Source organism: Trichechus manatus, unplaced genomic scaffold, assembly GCF_000243295.1.
Source record: "Trichechus manatus latirostris isolate Lorelei unplaced genomic scaffold, TriManLat1.0 scaffold00042, whole genome shotgun sequence".
In the NCBI taxonomy this organism is placed as follows: Eukaryota; Metazoa; Chordata; class Mammalia; order Sirenia; family Trichechidae; genus Trichechus; species Trichechus manatus.
The window spans coordinates 3,698,584-3,712,063 of record NW_004443978.1 but is presented as its reverse complement, the minus strand read 5'-3'; the positions used below and the strand labels follow the sequence as shown (position 1 = coordinate 3,712,063).

Here is a 13,480-nt window from a genome sequence, read left to right as displayed (position 1 = left end):
GGGGAAAGGGACTAGAAAAACACTAAGGAAGAAGTAGTAATTCACTGGTTGTTCTAACCTTATTTTATGTTGACAAGATGTGGTTCCTGTTTACCCAACTTGTAGGTGGTAGTCTTTTAACAACTCCTTTATTCCACCAGCACAGTTAACCCTATCTGTTTCATAGTGGCAAGACAGTCCCTGTGAGGAAGGGAAACCAGGCTTTCTGCCTCCTTCATCACATGCCCGATCATCTTGCCAATGCCTCCTTTCAGGATGTCTGGCCTTGTCCTGCATTTGATGTTGAGTTTGGGCTTTCAGATTCATATTTCTGTAGAAGCCAAGTATCATCACGTGCCACAAGCAGAGGTGCAATGGTTAGACCTGCTTGCATTTAATGTGGTCTAACAGTAATAATAGCAATTACCAAAAACACTTACGAATCCAAAGAGGCAAGTTTGCAAAATCAATGTTGAAAGTGTCAGAGGTAGGTTTGCAAAACTCACATTATAAATATTTCATGCACCACCACTGGTGCTTTTTTGTGGAGCTGAAGAGCTTTGTATCACTTCCTTTGTGAAGTCAGACGAAGAGGTCAGATGCTGCTACCAAGTCATTTTTACAGTTGGTGTCAAAGTGGGATTTGTTGCAATGGCTCCAGATTTGTGGAAGCATGAGACTTTTTAAGAGAAAGAATGAAGGGGTGTGGGAAGTGAGACTGTTGATTCTTACATAGTTACTTTGGTTGCTGTTATCTGGAATGGCAGAAAAGAAAGCAAGAGATGTTATGCTACAGCTAAGGGGAGAAAAGCCGCATCTGGAGTGGCTTGGGGCAAAAGCCTGGCAAGTGAAGCAAGATGACTGATAGAGGGCCAGGGTCTTCTGGTTCCACCCAGCCAGAGGCCCAAGGCCATATGCATATGAAAGTGAAGGTAGTCAAGGAGTGTAGAAGATGAAACTGGAATATTTAAAAAGGGTTTACATGTTTATCTGAATATACTACAGATATTGAATGTTTCTCCTGCCTAGTGTTGCAAAACAGACCTAAATATATGATGGAAATGAATAGCAGGTATTACAGATAACACAGAGTGTGTAACTCCACCTTCAGCCAAACTCGATCGTATATGCTAAAAGGAGAATTAAGGTTTGCCCAAAAGAAACACAGGCTGTTCATTTCAATGCAATAGCCCTATGTATTGGGGGCTTAGGTCAAAAATCTGAGCCCCACCAAGAATCTTTCCAGTCAGTAAATTTGTATTTGAAAAGACATGCAGACCCACCCAGTACTGCTAAGAGAGCAGGAAATTTATTTGCATTTGAAGGAAGGACTTCCAAGGGGAAAAAAAACCAAAAACAAACTTTTTCTTTTTGAACTGCAAGCAAGCAGTTTGTCATTGGGTGTATTGAGGCAGGAAAAGTCAGTGTCCATCAGAAGAACCTCCTACTAGGACCGGAAGTTAAAGGGAACCAGTGAGTAGATAGCCTGGTATGCTCACTTTGGGTGACCACCTGGGTCCACTCAGTGAGTGGAAGGGGGGAAATGCAGCAATGAAGAGATGGGCTGAGTTTTGACATGTTCCATTGACACTAAATGACCTAGCCCACTGAGGCTAGCGAAAAGAGAGAGAGAGAGAAGGGTCTGGCTGATCAGAAGTAAGGGGAGTTATGTGGCCTACTGAGTCTATGGGTGGTGCCCATTGACCTAGCCCATAGGGGCTAGGGATGAGAGAGAAGAGGCTGACTGGCTCTGAAGTGCAAGGAGGTGTGTGGACTCCCGAACTTATGGCTGGTACCCCTTGACCTAGCTGAGATGGCTAGGAATGAGCTGACCATGACCAAATGGGGATGAAGATGAGCTGACCAGAAACCTACTGAATGAAGAGAAAAAGAGATGTTTGACACCGTGAGCTGGTATAGATTGCTGCAGTTTGATGGCTTGCACTGGACTGGACTTTTCTTATGGATGCAGATGTTCCAAGTGGTAACCAGAACAGAAGATTTTTCAGATCAAGGCACATGCTTGTCTCCTCAGAGTGCTGGTTTGAGAGGGATGGGCAATTTAGAAATTGGCTATCTAAAACGGTGGGAGATAAAGGCATGAAGTGGCTGGCTTACACGCTTTTATAAGTGTGCTTACACTCAAAATGAGGGGGACAAGGGAGGATGCCCACTGAATAGATTTCTCTTTTCTTGATGGGTCTGGGGAGGAGAGGGTGGGGGGAAGACACTGATAGAATCATATGATTCAGTTGTGAGTGTTGCTTGTTAACAGGGTTAATTGTGATTGTGAAAACTATAATTGTAGAAGCAGAGATGGAGGAAGAGAGATGCCAAACTACATGAAGATCACCCAGGAGCAGAAGCTCAAAAGAGACAAGAACCTTCCTCTAGAGGCAACAGAGAAAGCCTTCAAGAGCTGGCACCTTGAATTTGAACTTCTAGCCTTCTAAACTGTGAGAAAATAAATTTCTTTTTGTTAAAGCCACCCCACTTGTGGTATTTGTTACAGCAGCACTAGACAACTAAGACACCCACCAATGTGGTGAAAACTTCTAGCTGCTGCAGACACATCTAGACAAAAGTGGCTCACCTTGAGTCTCCAACCTGCCCATCCATTCATCACTGGAAAGTTTTTGAGTTTCTGAAACTCTTCAGAACTACTCAGTTGAGATTTACGTCCAGTGCTCCCCCATCCCATGTGAAGAGTGGGCTGAGCTACTATAGAAACAGAGATGGCACTTGAGACATCTGTGTTGAAGTTCCACTTCCATTTCCTGAGAGTAAACTGACTTTAATGGGTAAAAGGCCTGACTACTGACGTTACTTATTCTCTCAAAGCTGTTTGCTCAAGGATGTCCAAATGCTGAAGTCAAATGCTGCCCCCCGTCCAGGACAAAATAGGGGTACCTAAGTCAAGTTAGGGGGTAGTGGTGGCTCAGTGGTAAAATTTCCGCCTTCCATGCAAAAACCCTGCATTCAATTCCCAGTCAAGGCACCTCATGTGCAGCCACCACTCATTTGTCAGTGGAGACCTGGGTGTTGGTATGATGCTGAACAGGTTTCAGTGGAGCTTCCAGACTAAGACAGACAAGTAAGAAAGGTCTGATGATCTGCTTCCAAAAATCAGCCAGTGAAAACCCCATGATCACAATGGTCCAATCTGCAACCTGTCATGGGGATGGCACAGGACTGAGCAGTGTTTTATTCCATTGTGCATGGTGTGGCCATGAGTTGGGGCTTGGCTGGATGGCAGCTAACAGTAATAACAAGTCCAGCTAAGGGGAGGAGATCCATGAAGCCCTGAGACACATGGGGAAACGCCAAGGAGTGTGTTCTTAGCATGCCTGCGGCAAGCGTACCTTCTCAAGCAGTAAAATTCAGGCTACTGTTTATACATCACTTGGTGCTGACAGGCCCACTCTCTGTTAATCTTATTTTATAAACCAGAAAGCAAGACACATGTTTTGTCAATGACGAGCATACTGACATAGCATCTGGCAGGATATTTGAAATGAGAGTGAGCCAGAAAACAAGATTGTTGGGTGCACAGCTGTGTTAGACACTTCCCACTGCAGGAGTCTTAAAAAGAATTAGTCAAGTGGTGTTTGGAATTTTAAAAGCACCTCTCCTCAGCCACAATGACTGTCCTTAGTTTCTTGTGTGCACATGTATAAGCACAAATGATTTTCTCTGTGACTTTTGCACAGATGGTAGCATACTGTACACACCACTGCACACTTGGGTTTTCTCACTGAGCAAAAATGCAGGGCTACCTTGTTCTTTTGATGCTATGGACTGAAGCTTCCATAGGTAGAGGCACTACTATTGACTTAGCTCTTGAGCCCTTTCATTGGACCAAAAAACCCATTGCTGCCAAGTTGATTCCAACTCATAGCGAGCCTACAGGACAAAGTAGAACTGCCCCATAGGGTTTCCAAGAAGCAGATGGTGGATTCAGACTGCTGATCTTTTGGTTAGCAGCTGTAGCTCTTAACCACTGCACCAAAGGGTTTGCTAGTATAATAAACATGCTGCCACGAACATCGCCATATAAACCTAGTACGTGTGTGGACACGCACAGGACACATGCTAGATGTGGACTTGCTGGGCCAGTGGTACTAGCCTTTTTTATTTGGTCATCTAGTGTCCATTGTTGACAGTGGTGGTTTGCAAGGCCCCCAGCTCTTTCTGCTCATCTTCACCCTCATGATGTAGCTTACTGGTGTTTCCTCACCCGCAAGGGGAAACTGGAGCTTCTGATTGTAGTTTTAATGACGTTTTTCTCATCTTTTCCTGTGTTTGAGAGTCTCTGAGTGGTACAAACAGTTAACTTGCCCAGCTGCTAACCAAAAGGTCAGAGGTTCAAGTCCACCCAGAGGTACCTTGAAATAAAGGTCTGGTGATCTACTTCCAAAAAATTGGCTATTGAAAACCTGTGCAGCATGCTTCTACTCTGCACACACGGGGTCACTATGAGGCAGTGTTGACTCCCTGGCAACTAGTTAAGAGGTAATTGCTTTTCTGTTTCCATTTCTATTATTTGTCCATTTGGCTATGGGGCTGTTGGTCTCTTAATATTGATTTATAGGAGCTCTTTATAAATTAAAGAAACTCCCTCTTTGAATTTGACATGTGATGTAAATATATTTCACATTTGGTCATTCTTTTAAAATGTTCTTTAAGCTTCTGTTTTCTAACATATGGGTTGTCTGTATTTATATAGAGATACATGTTAGTCTTTTGTTGTATGACCTCTTGTGCTTTGTTCATTCTTCTTCACTCCAAAATTATTTATTTTTCTACTTCTCCCGTGTTCCCTTCTGGTAGTTTTATGATTTAACTTCTAGGGTGTTTGTATTTTACATTTAAGTGCTCCATCTCTCTGGGTCCAGTTCTGGAGCGATTAATCTTAGTTGTGATCTCATATTTTCTATTTTGTGCCCTTTTATTGCCTAATTTGTACTTTATGGTTTGTTTGTTTTAGGTGTCTATGTGCCTTGTGATTATATGAAAGTTTTGAATTTTATTTTTAGTTCCTCTTGCTGTTACTTTTATAACTGTAACATTATATGAGGTGATGTAGACTTGATTTAGGCACAATTTATTGATTCACTGTCAGCACTGCCTCTTTTTCTACTCTCCTCTATTACCCAATGGTAGTTTAGTATGTTATTTTAAAATATTCTTTTAGTGTTTACCTTTGCCCTTTAAATATTACTTGCTTTTTATCAGCTGTAAGTGATTTCTTCTGAACCCCAGCCAGAAAAGAGGAAAGAATCAATGTAGTGATTTCCAAGGTGTTCAGAATGTAACTAGGAGATTACAGGATTCTTATTTGAAAGGAAAATATCAAAACCGCATTTAAAAAATTGTTCAGCTGGGAGGCATGAGACATTATGACATAAACCGGATGAGCTAACGCTATTAGTTCAAGTAGGGAGCTGTCCGCAGGTGCAGATGTGCCGGGAACCAGCGGCTGGCCTGGCTTTCCCTCCCCACCAGGGCAGCTTCCAGGAGACAGCCAGGGTGTCACCTCAGTTGAACGTCACAGCATGCGTGGTCTCAGCTGTGGTGGTGTCCCTGGGCGCATCTGGCCACTGAGCCTCTCTGGCTACTCAGCACCCAGCTTGGTGCCTTTGAGCCAGTCCAAGACAGTTCTGTCATGCTGTTCTGGTGCCCTCACAGCACCCACGGAGGGAAGTGTGGGCACGACGTGAAACCGAAGTCCTCTTTTGGGGGGAAGTCGAGCTTCAGAAAAGGAGGCACAAGCTGAAAAACCTGTGGAGGCACCACCACCCTTCCTCACCTCCCTTTCACCCCGCCCTCCAGGCACCGCCCCCCCCCCCCCAGGGGACTGCGTCAGCGCAGTTCTGTAAACTCTCGCCTAGCACCCATGTCATCCTGGCATCTAGGTACAAAGACGAAGCTTACATGTCTCTGTGCTTTGGGGTGCAAGGGGCTCTGAGAGAGTAGATGCCTACGTGCATGACTGTATACAGTAGTGCACGGGGAGCAGAGGTATGTGGTGCAGGGGTTGAAATAGAGGCGTCACGTCTGCCCTCAGTGGGAAACTGGAATGGGTGGACAGAATCTGACTGAGACCTGAAGGATGAGTTAGCCGACAACCAGGCAGTCAGAGGGTGGAGGCCATGACTTCTGGCCTGATGCCTGTGTTCCAATGATCATAGCATTTCCCACTTCCCAGTACCTCCTTCTGGAACACTTTGGAACAGGGGACAAGATAAAAGCATTCACTTGGCGTTGGTCAGTTCAAACACCCCTGAGGCTGTGGACCCTACAAGTCCTGGGAGTCAGCACAGCAGCTCAGGAGAGCCAGGAGAAGGCGGAGGCAGCCCTGTCTAGAACGACTCATTCACTCACTCACTCCTTCAAAGAACACTTAAGGAGTGTGCACGTGGATGTTCTAGGGAAAGGATGATGAAAAAAATGGACCAAATCCTTCCTTGCACAGGGTTTACCTTCTAGTGGGGTGATAGCCATCATGCAGGTAGACAGGTGTTATAAGATCAGGTAGGAAAGTGCTATGAAGGAAAATGCGAGAAAGCAGAAGCTAAAGAGAATGGGGCTGAAGTTTTGGTAGGGTCGTCAGGGAAGTTCTGTGGTGACAGCTGAGTTCTGGTATGGCCAACAAGTCCAGAGGTGATGGAGCTGGATTTGACTGGTCAGCCTCAAAAAGGACTCCCTGATGCAACTTCTTAGGGAAAGTAGCAAAACTTGCTGAAAGAATTAAGGTCCAGGTTCATCAAATCAGCTCCTATGTAGTATCTGGCTCCCAGAAGCGGGAGGGGGTCGCTGAGAGAATGAATGGATGGTTGTCAAGGGGGCCTTGAGACGGGGGTGCTTAGGCCAGCAGAGGTCCCCCTAGGGAACACAGATGAAGGCAAAAGGATGTTCAGCAGAAGGTCTTCCCAGGGATGCTACAGTGAAGCTCAGGGACGTTCAGGGTAGGAACCAGAGATACATACCTGCTTACATGGTCAACCTGACCTGAGAGCTGCAGCACAGAGGGGCCATCGATTTTTGCTGGCCAAATGGATGAGTGGGTGATGGTTTTTTTCCTCTCTGTTTTTCTTTTAATAGCATTTTATTTCCTAGACTGTGGCTTAAACATTAGTAAAAGGCAAAGTTCACATCCCCTGGACATTCTGTGTGGTAGTGATTTCTGTAGGCTTCTGAGAGCAAGTTAAGCCAATCAAATGTGACCACTCTGAAGGCAATCAGGGCCTTTTGTGCCTTGGGTATCACTACTTACAAGCTCCACATTTCTGTCACCTGTTAAATGATAGGAGTCCCCTGGTGGTGCAAATAGATAACGTGCTAGGCTCCTAACCTGGCAATCTACCTCTGAAAGATTACGGCCTTGAAAACACTGTGGAGCACAGTTCTACTCTGTGCACATGGGGTCGCCATGAGTTGGAATTGACTCAATGGCAACTGGTTTTTGATTAAATGATAATGTCCTTCTGGGTAGTGAGATGTATAGTATATCACTTTCTGATTTATTCTTTTCCACGTTGTTTGAATTACTCATTTTAAGCATGTATCAATTAAAAAGGAGGCTCTTTTCCTAATTGTTGACACTCCTGATCTTCATAAGTGAACCCTGAAGCAGGAAAAGCAGTCATCTCCGGGCTGAGCAATCAGGAAAACTCTGATGACATGGTGGCTACAGAGAGCAGGATGCATTCTGCCACGTCACGGGAAGTACATTGACCTTCGTGAACTCAAGTGCATGGTGGCATAAGTCTTCAGGCCAATGTGAGGGATGCCTTGGGTGCTTATTTTCAGAAACAAAGAAAAGACACAGGGGTTCTAGACAAAAAGGACCTTGGGAAGAGTATAACACCAGGAACATCAGAGTGCTTTGTGGGAAAACCTTACCTCAAAATAAAACTATTTTGAATCATCAGGAAGCTTCATATGTCCTTAGGAGTTTATTATCTGGTAAAAGAACAAACAAAAATCTATTGTTGGTATAATATCTTTCTTTTATGACTTCTAAAGCTAAGTTTTGATGTTATACAAGTTCCAAATTTATAGAAAGTACATGATTTATAAGGAGCAGGAATGATTTCAACTAGAACAAAAGTAGGCAATAAAAATCTAAGAGCTTTGGGGTTCTTTATTTAGAAGTTAGTGATGGATGAGGGAGCTCCCCTTTCAAGGAAAGAAGTAAGGAGGGAGACAGAGACAGAAGAAAAGAAAGATAGATGATAGGTAGGTAAGTAGACAGATAGATAGACAGATAGAGAGGTAGATAGACAGACACATAGAAGAGAGAAACTATGTACACCTTTGAGGCGTTGCCTTAAAATGAAATATCAGCCTTTCTTTCACCTGCTGTGCCGCCCTTCCTTCTGGTTGAATCTGGCCCTGGCTGCAGGGATGAAGGAGAGTGAAGAGAGATCTGACTGGGCAGGTCCACCTCCAGGTTCTCCTTCCACATCTTGGACAGATTCATCTCTCATCTTTCTCATTTGATGTCCATCATATTTCCAGCGTCCTCTCTCTGTGGAAGCCCTATGTGTTTCAGTGTGGTTTATGTGGGAACTTACCTGAAGAGACCTCCTGACTCACCCCTTGAGCACATTTAACCACCTGGAAGCCCTGCTGTTCCCATGTAGCTTGAAGTTAACTCAAGCAGACGAGCCATGTTGAAGACTGATGGTTCTCTCCACCACTGCCAGATTCCAGAGCCTCAGTTCTGGGAACAGGCCATTCCCATAGGGCTGTGGCAGAAAGTTGAGCTGGTGTCTTCCCACATTAGAGGCATCTGCCACGGCTAAGATGTCGCATTCCAGAGGGAAGCATCACTGGGCTGGTCCACATCGAGGCAGTCTCAGCACCTCCCCTTACCTTAGGCTTCAGCACAGAGATGCTACTTGAAGCACAGAAATCCATCCACCAGTATAATTTCTTGTTCTCAAAACAATATTACCAGAGTTTGCTCCACAGGAGCAGAAGTCCTTTGAGATGTCCTGGGGGATAAAAAAGAATCAATTGCCAGAGAAATTCTGGCAAATATTCTGGCTTGGAGATTCAGATGCATGGTAGCATCGTAAGGCTCCACGAGACCTGTCATTCAGGGTGCGCTAAAATCACCTCACCTCAGAACACTGCCAGGAAGTAAATTATCCCTGATGCTCCAAGGAAGGGGTGCTGCTATAACCATGGTTCCCAGAATTCTCTTAGCAGGGAGCCCAAAAGAAGGTCACCATGATGGGTAGCAAAAGACAAAGCACAGGGATCGGGGCGTGGCTCTCCTAGGCACATAGGATGCTAGTGCTGGCTGACTGGTTGGAATGATGGACACCAACGCGCTCAGTCTGGGCAGTCAGACTGTAAGTGGCAGTCCTGCATGGGCCATGGAGTCAGACAGTGTGCCAGGTAAGTGCTCTGCAGAAAACTACAGAAATAACGCAGCTAAGTGCTTGCTTCAGATGAGGGTGAGGAGGCTCAGGGATCTCTTTGGGGAAGCACCTTCAGCTAACATCTGAATGATGAAACAGAACCACCAAGGAGAGTTAGAAGGAAAGGGAAGCACAGGTGGAGAGACTAGCCTGTGCAAAGTCTCAATGTGTTCAAATAAAGGGGAAAAGCCCCCAGGAGGTGGCAGCCTGGTGAGTGATGGTAGAGGAGGGAACCAGGGGAGGGCCACTCAGGCAGAGGACCAGTAATTGGGCTGTGTAAACTTTAAACGGAGTTGAGCTTCATATATTTATTTATTATCAGTGTTCACAGAGTAACTGCAGGGTGTTAATCAGGTTGCAGCACTACATCAAAAGAGAACTGCCAGGAATTCAGGCCAGATTAAGAAGAGGACGTGGAACAAGGGATATCATTGCTGATGTCAGATGAATCTTGGCTGAAAATAGATAATACCAGAAGGATGTTTACCTGTGTTTTATTGACTATGCAAAGGCATTCAACTGTGTGGATCATAACAAATTATGAATAACAGTGGGAAAAATGGGAATTCCAGAACACTTAATTGTGCTCATGTGGAACCTGTACATAGACCAAGAGGCAGTCGTTCTAACAGAACAAGGGGATACTGCGTGGTTTAAAGTCAGAAAAAGCGTGTGTGAGGATTATATCTTTTCACCATACTTATTCAAGCAAAATGCTGAGCAAATAACCCAAGAAGCTGGACTATATGAAAAAGAATTTGGCATTAGGATTGGAGGAAAACTCATTAACAACTTGCGAGATGCAAATGATACAACATTGCTTGCTGAAAGTAAAGAGGACTTGAAGCACTTACTGATGAAGATCGAAGACCACAGCCTTCAGTATGGATTACACCTCAACATAAATGGGGAAAAGATTGAAGTTGTCAAGGGTTTCATTTTGCTTGGAACCACAATCAACACTCATAGAAGCAGCAGTCAAGAAATCAAATGATGTATTGCACTGGGCAAATCTGCTGCAAAAGACCTCTTGAAAGTGTTTAAAAGCAAAGATGTCACTTTAAGGACTGAGGTGCGCCTGACCCAAGCCATGGTGTTTTCAATCGCTTCATATGCATGTGAAAGCTGGACAATGAGTAGGGAAGACAAAGAATTGACGTCTTTGAATTATGGTGCTGTCGAAGAATATTGAATAGACCATGGACTGCCAGAAGAATGAACAAATCTGTCTTGTAAGAAATACAGCCAGAATACTCCTTAGAGGCAAGGATGGTGAGACTTTCTCTCACGTACTTTGGACAAGTTATCAGGAGGGACCAGTCCCTGGAGAAGGACATCATGCTTGGTAAAGTAGAGGGTCAGCAAAAAAGAGGAAGACGCTCGATGAGATGGATTGACACAGTGGCTGCAACAATGGGCTCAAACATAGCAACAATTGTGAGGATGGTGCAGGACCAGGCGGTGTTTCGTTCTGTGATAGGTAGGGTTGCAATGAGTCGGAACTGGCTTGATGACACTAACAGCAACAACAATAATCAGGAAGATGAAATGTTGTGGGGAAGAGGTTGGAGGTGGAGGCAATGGGAGGTCACTTAGAAGGCCACTTGTGGTTGTTGTTGCTGTGTGTCTTTGAGTTGATTTTGACTCATAACAACCCCATGTGGCAGAGTAAAACTGTCCCATAGGGTTTTCTAGGCTGTAATCTTTACGGGAGCAGATCGCTAGGTTTTTCTTCCACAGAGCCTCTGAGTGGGTTCGAGCTGCCAACCTTTTGTTTAGCAGCTGAGCACTTAGCTGTGCACCACCAGGGCTCCTTCTCATTGCCGTTGAGTCGATTCTGACTCATAGCAACCTTATAGGATAGGGTTGAACTTCTCCATGTGGTTTCCAAGGCTGTAAATCTTTACGGAAGTAGACTGCCACCATCTTTTTCCCAAGGAACAACTGAAGGGTTCGAACCACTGACCTTTTGTTTAGCAGTCAAGCGCTTAACCACTGAGCCACAAAGTAGAGCATGCTTGAGATGGTGGCAGCACAGCCAATGGTGAGGGTGGAGGTGGAGCGAGTGGGTGGGTTTGGGTAGGCAGACGAGGACCAGTAGAGCAGAGACGTGTACCATGTGTTCCGAGAGGGACAAACAAGTGCCGTTGTTCATGAGAGTTTCGCCCACCCCTACAAAACAGTACAATATAAAACAAGTAAAATGAAACTAGAATCAAATTCAGAACACCTCATTTAAGAAGGCAGAAAAACATGCAATTTGTGTGTGAAAGATTTCCATGAAAATAGCTTTTGTAGAGACGAGGAGGTTTGATCTAGGTGGAAAATAAACTTACGAAAAATAGACCTTTTTAAAGTGTACCAGTTCCTAGGACTGCCGTAGAAAATACCACAAACGGGTGGCTTACAAGAACAGAAATTGTCTCATGTTCTGGAGGCAGGGAATCCAGGATCAGGGTGTTAGCGTGTTGATTCTCTTGGAGACTCTGAGGGAGAATCTGTTCCATGCCTCTCTCCGAGCTTCTGTGACTCCAGGTGTTCCTTGGCTGTCTCCCTGTCTCTGTGGTTTTTCTCCTTTTTTATAAGGTCATCAGGTATATAGAATTAGGACCCACCTGCTCCAGTATGACCTCATGTTAACCTGATAACATCTATAAAGACCCTGTTTCCAAACAGGATCACATTCACAGGTACAGGTGTTGGAACATCAAAATATCTTTCTGGAAGGCACAATTCAGTCCATAACAGTAAATGATGAATAAGTAATTACTGTTTTAGCTGTTCAACTATGCAATAAAATGACGTTCATAAAATTGATTAAATTTCATAAGAATAATTTGAATTACGTCTTAAATTCTCTGAAGAGTAATAAAGTTCATCTGTAAAGAGTTAATCATTTATTCATTCTAATACATGACCACTCATTACAGTAACTGGCATTTAAAAAATTTTTAACAAATGCTTAAACTCAAAAAACCCATTACTGTCCAGTCAACTCCAACTGATAGCGACCCTATAGGTCAGAGCAGAACTGCCCCAAAGGGTTTCCAAGGCTGTAAATCTTTTCGGAAGTGGACTGCCACATCTTCCTCCTGCGGAGCGGCTGGTGGGTTTGAAATGCTGACCTTTTGGTTAGAAGCCAAGTGCTTAACCACTGCAACACCAGGGCTCTTCTTAACAAATGTTTAATAAATATTAATTGATGTCATTTATTTATTTTCCCAATATCTCAAGGAAGCATTAGAGTAGAGTATTGTCTTGGAAAATCAGGCTGAATCTCTGCAATTCAACTAGCTTCTTAGAAGCCAAATGACCCAGAAGACTCCTTATCTGAGCCAAGTCACCTCTGGCCAGAGCCAAGATGAGACCAATGTAATCTAAATGAATTTGTCCATTTAGACCACACAGATATACAAATCTCTCACAGGATCTGGGTAACCTCTAACCTCCACCCCACACAATCAGAGCCATTCTCCACCTCCAACGATCAGAGCCATTCTTCCTGTCTTTTCTCTGAAGATGCTGTCTAGCCCTTGTGTAATGAAAGGCCTGGGGGCTGGCAGTTTCTGGTGGTCAGGACCTGAGATTAATCTGGCCTAGGGGGAAAAAGGGGGGTTAGAGTCAGTGAGTATGGGTAGGAAAGGCATATTCTAAAAAGAAAAGCAAGGAGGCCAATCTTCAAAGTGTAAGGAAACCCTGGCGGCTTAGTGGTTAAGAGCTATGGCTGCTAACAAAAAGGTCAGCAGATCGAATCCACCAGGCACCCCTTGGAAACTCTATGGGGCAGTTCTAGTCTGTCCTGTAGAGGCACTATGAGTCGGAATTGACTGGATGGCAATTATTTTTTTTTTTTTCGAAGTGCAAATAGAAGTTTAAAGGAAGAATTTTAAGTGGAAAGTTGGGAGAAAACGATTAATTCTAGTCTTCTCTCTCTCCCTCCTTGCCCCCTCTTACCTTAGGCCAAGCTTCCAGCAAATAATCAACAGTTAAAGGGACTTCCCAGTGTGAAACATTTCCACACCTTTCAGAGAAATAACTTAAGAATTAAGCAATAAGCGAAACTCCCA

At 44.3% G+C, this 13,480-nt stretch overlaps 1 long non-coding RNA gene across 1 annotated transcript; it reads right to left on the bottom strand.

The window, feature by feature from the left end:
* Positions 1 to 7,033: 7,033 nt before the first annotated feature.
* LOC111820563 (uncharacterized) lies at positions 7,034 to 11,581 on the bottom strand. Its single transcript, XR_002824093.1, has 4 exons — positions 11,380 to 11,581; positions 8,559 to 8,981; positions 7,885 to 7,944; positions 7,034 to 7,780 (listed from the first exon to the last, which is right to left on the bottom strand). It is a non-coding gene; the product is annotated as an uncharacterized LOC111820563 (long non-coding RNA).
* Between the last annotated feature and the right edge of the window lie 1,899 nt (positions 11,582 to 13,480).